Source organism: Marmota flaviventris, chromosome 12, assembly GCF_047511675.1.
Source record: "Marmota flaviventris isolate mMarFla1 chromosome 12, mMarFla1.hap1, whole genome shotgun sequence".
In the NCBI taxonomy this organism is placed as follows: Eukaryota; Metazoa; Chordata; class Mammalia; order Rodentia; family Sciuridae; genus Marmota; species Marmota flaviventris.
Window position 1 is genome coordinate 22,023,117 of NC_092509.1, and position 5,144 is coordinate 22,028,260.

General features: G+C 41.9%; 1 pseudogene; it reads right to left on the reverse strand.

The window, feature by feature from the left end:
* Positions 1–679: 679 nt before the first annotated feature.
* On the reverse strand, positions 680–1,053 carry LOC114100183 (small ribosomal subunit protein uS8-like; annotated as a pseudogene).
* Between the last annotated feature and the right edge of the window lie 4,091 nt (positions 1,054–5,144).

Consider the following 5,144-nt stretch of genomic DNA (forward strand, 5'->3'; position numbering starts at 1 on the left):
TGATAAGAAGAACAATAGAATTTTAAGAAGGGAAAAGTTACTGAACTGATATCATTAGGAAAGACCTAAGTGCTGTTCTTGAAGGATGGATGTAGCCGAACGTGGTCTACAGTCAACCGGACGTAGAATTAGGTAGACAGCAGAAGCTAAGGCTAGAAATGTCAGTTTGATTCAGAGGTGAGTGGATCTGGAAGGATAGAGTAAGTTTGGGTTTTATCCACGGAAGATGTCTGAAGAGAGTCAGACATAATCCAGGTGATGCCATAATTAGCCTGAGCTGGTGTGGTGTGCAGTGAGGCAGAGGAAATATGTAGGGAAGATAGAGACACAAAGATGATAAGATATTCTCCAGGCAAAAAATAAAAGCAGCCGAATGAGGTGATGCAAATCAGAATGACTTGGAGGCTTGCTGTTGGAATATCTTGCAAAGGCAAAATGTAGTTTTTAATACCTGAATGCGGGGACAAGAGGTAGAGAATGGAAGTTGTGAGCTTTGATGGAGGTAAGGTTCACTGACTTGAGTTAATCAAATGAATTGGTTAAATCCAGGTGCAGGAGGCTGACATTAGGTGAGTGGCAGAAAGGTAATACCTTCTATGGTTGTTCTCTCATCCCCACTTTATGGAAAAGTTCTCCCCCTACCACCAAGGGATTTTATTTGTATGTATGTTTTACATCCCTAGAAAAAGAATCCCAGGAATTTCCCTCCTGTGTGTTTTAGTCTTACTTCTTCGTGGCCCATTGAGGTTGTCAATGCAATGAACCAAACTGACAGGATGGGAGCAGATTATGCTGCCACTTTTCCAAGTCTTGGAGCTTCACCTCAAATCTGGGCTGCTCACTCCACACTTGTTTAACCTGTCTGCAAAGCTCATGACAATTTTCCCAGCTCTGTGATCATCAGTGATTTCAAATTCGCCAGCTTAACCATGCTTCATCATCCCAGTTAGAAACTGGACAATGACGTTGGAGCATGGCCTGGTAATGACCTGGTGTTTGTCTCTGTTTTTAGCATTATGGATGCTCTTTGAGAGCATCAGCCAGAGTGTTCATGTGCACCCTTCTTGCAGCACAGAAAGAAGGTAGGAAAAGATGTGGAATGGCTCTTGCAGAAGGAAGCTCTGCTTCTGGAGTTTATCCAGACTATCCTTACCCTAAACTTTGATTTCTCAAACTTTCCCCGCGCCACACTACTAAAGAATTCACTTGCAACAGAAACACTTTCTGCCTATCAGGGTTAAGACGGGGGAGGGGAATGGAAAGAATAAGAAGGTAACGGCGAGGTGCTGAGAAATCAATTATATTCTTTCTTTTCCCTTCACTCATGCTCATGGCTTGTCTTTCAACAATGCCTGCTATCCCAAATTTCTGACCCTAAGAAAGGAAGATAAAAGAAATGGGTCCTGAAGGATTAAGTGCAGAAATCAAAACAGGAGGGAAAGGATGGGGTAAGGACGAAAGAAGCGAGCTCAGAGAACAACAGTGGGTTGTTCTCGTGATGGGCACCAGAGTTTGCTTTCTCTGTGAGCTAGAGATAGGAGGGCAGCACGTTTAGTCTGGGACTCCAGGATCTCTCTCTTTGCCTGACTGCTGCTGCTTCCTTGATGGTTTCATTGTTTATTAGCATCTTCACCAGGAACTCCAAGGCAAGAAAAAGCTGAAACTCAGATCAAAGAATTTCAATTCTGTCAAGTAGTCCATCAACAAATATTGACTGAACACCTGCAATTAAACAAAGCATTCTGCTGGGATCTGGGGAGAATTCCAAGAAACTTGAGTCCTGGTCCATGCTCCGAGGATGCTCAGAATCTACTCAAAGAGAAAAGGCTATGGGCCTTGAAAAGGGAATGAACCACTTATTTCTGCAGGGCAGCTCCCCTACCTGGTCAGGCTGCCCTGTGTTACCCAACTGGCACCACACGCAAGCAGCCGCACTCTCTCAGCTCACTCTCCTTTCTCTAGAAGAGCCATGTGCTGAGCTGTGTGGTTTCAGAGCCAAAATTGAGAGAGGAGAGAACCCTTTGGATAATAATGAAGTTTTGCTTTCTTGAAGGGTGGCAGTGAGATGACATAGGTGGTTGTAAAAAGTATATTGTTTACATATTTGATAACTCTTGTTAGGGTTTTTTAAGAGTTGGTTTTACCAGCTAATGGCGTTCCAAGCCTTTCTGTCCTTTATCTCTTAGATATGGACCTGAAATGTACCCATGATTTACTTTTTTCATAGTTCATGGGCTCTCAGTCACATCATTTAATATTATTCAGTGCAATAAATACTAATCGAGGAGGGAACCAGGTTCTCTTCTAGGGTCTGAAAGATGCAAAACCAAAGGGATTCTTGCTCTCAAAAAGCCAACAATGTAACAGAGGTGGTTGGGGAATAGAGAAAGAAAAGCCTCCTATTAATTTCAAGTGCAACTGAAAATTTAGTGATACCAAGAGGAGCAAATAAAGAGGAGTAATGCAAGAGGACTTGTAGCATGTGGGCTTCTGATTCTTAGTTGCTGGGTGGCTGGACAATTGTCACCATGATTGCTACATCCATTGTTGACAGGCTGTGAGAACATGTCATGTTCTCCCCAGTTAGCACTATACAAACAGTTTTCTTTCTCTCAAACTGTGTTGAGAGAACAGGGCTGCTAATTCTGTGAAATGTACAGGTGCATCCTGTTATTGTGGCACTGGGTTGAATTTCTCACTTTGTAATTTCCACCAGATTTTACTAGACAGGGTGCAGGGGTCCTGTGGAAAACCAAAATCCACTATGAATCAAATAACCCTCCTCCACTCAAATGTCTGGTTCCCAAGGAGGACTTGTGAATTGCTCCACCAGTAAAATACTAGGCAAGAACAGTTGGTTTTTATGAATCATAAACTGAATCCTCTGTCCCTAACAATTGAAAGTTGACTTTGCTATCATTTGGTAGCTATGGTACCTGTCAGATCCCTGTCCCCGCTTTCTACTTGAGTACACCCTGTGTTTGCTACATGAATATCAGCCACATCTCCCTCACCTCTTCTGTCGGATTCTCCATCAGGGATGGATAATAATGAAGTTTATTTCTTAAGCCAGCACTGATCAATTACTAATGGCTACTTGATGAAGATTCTGAGGCTCTGTATCAGCTTAGTGGACTGTGGTATTCAGAGGGAGGTGAAATCATATTTGTGCCACTTAGCTTTCAAACCAGCTTTGCTGACTCAAATGAACCTTCTTATTTTCCTTCATTCTGTATTTCTTCCATTCTTTTTCTAAAACTTAAGAGTCTTAGGAGTGTTCGTAATAACTTTGACATTAAGCCCAATTTCCTAAACCTGCTATTTAAGATTCTTCATGATCTTCCCTAGTCTTCCTTTTTCTCCTTCTTGCTGTCTTTGCTACAAAACAAAATTAAACTCTTCATTACTCCCCCTACATAGGCTCCTCCTCTTTTTGTGTGTCTGTGGAATCCACAAACCCACAGTTCAATCTCTCTTAAGGTCCTACTCAAAGTCTACCTCCTGAAAAAGGTCTCATCTTCCATCTGAAGGCACTCTTCTCTGAGCTGTTCCCTTATCTACATCTCATAAATGTTGAAAACAATCACTAGTGTGGGTAAAGCACTTGCTATGTGGCAGGTACCATGCCCAGCTGATCAGGTGTGTGATCTCGCTGACTTCTCATAGAAGTCCCATGAGGAAGATGTGCTATCACAATTTCCACTTTACAAATGAAGATTCTGAATCTCCTGGTGGTTATCAGTGCCCATACTCATGAAATTCATGACGAGTAGTGTCATGTCTAAGTGCCCAGGTCTATTGAACCCTTAAACATGCAACTATAGCCTTAATCTCGTGGCATCTGCCAATTTATGACCTCATTGTAGATCTCTGGAGACACATCTGATCTCTCCAACTAGACTTGATGTGTCTTTTAAAAAAAATAGTATGTTTCTAAGTCATCTTTTTATTCCTAGTGCTGTTGCAGGGTCCAGACCATGATAGATACTCAGTAAGTAGCCTTTGAATAAATGATTGTATGAATAAATTTCAGGAGCTCTGGTGTGGGGAGACATGAGGAAGCAGGAATCGGCTTTAATGGTTTCTACTTTACAGTGAAGTGTCATATGTGACTTTAGAGTCCACAATTGGGTTGTGTATTGCAAAGGATTTGACTGAAATCCCAAGTGTCAGTGGATAGGACAGCCAGAGGCTCAACTGTGAATCTAAGGAATCATTGGCCTGCTGAGGAAAAGTCTTGATTTCGATAGCACAATGGGTTCTCTTTAACTCTTTAACTCTGGACCCTCCTCCCCTTCAGAGCAGACGGATCTCCAGAAACAGAGCTGAGCAGCCATGTCTCCTGAACATGTAGGACAGGGAGGTGGGTGATACGGCAGCTTGACATTAAACAGGAAAAGAGGAGGAGGCCATGTTGGGGGTGTAATGAAGCAGAATTTTGTTTTTTAGCAAAGACAGCAAAAAAGAAGAAAAAGAAAGACAATGTTAAAGGGAGAGGCTAGGGCAGATGATGAAGAATCTTAAATATCAGGCTTAGGAATTTGGGCTTAATGTCAACCGCTTGGCTATTCTGAGCAACTTTGATCCCCCATAAAAACTCAGTTTCCTCCCTTGTTTTTTCCATGTCTAATGTCAGAGCTTGAGAAAACAAATAAAACGGTCACTTTCTGGGTAGTGAGGACAGAGAATGGTCTCATAAAACGGGGGTAAGGTTTTTTTTTCACATGACACCTGAAGTGTTAACAGAACAAGGGACCAACCTCCTATCAGAAGGTTGAAGAATCCAGAAGTGACATTAGCAGGTAGTTCAATTCATGGAATCCAAATATCTGTTTCATCAGCCCTGGCCAGATGGGGTATTAACAATACCTAGGATTGATGAAATTCATTTTTTTTCTGAGAAGTCGAAAACTTTTTGGTTGAGTTACTTTGTTTTTTCATGCCCCAACCCACTATGAAATGTTCTGTTTCTTGCTTGATAGATGAAGAGATTGAGTTTTGTTGAGCCTATGCTATTTTCATCCATGGTAGAGACAGGGCAAATTTCTAACTGTCTCATCTAAGTGTCTCTTTTTTTTTAGGAAAACAAAAACAAAACCTCTCTCTCTCCCATCATGACCCTCCTTTCCCCACATTGGTTATAG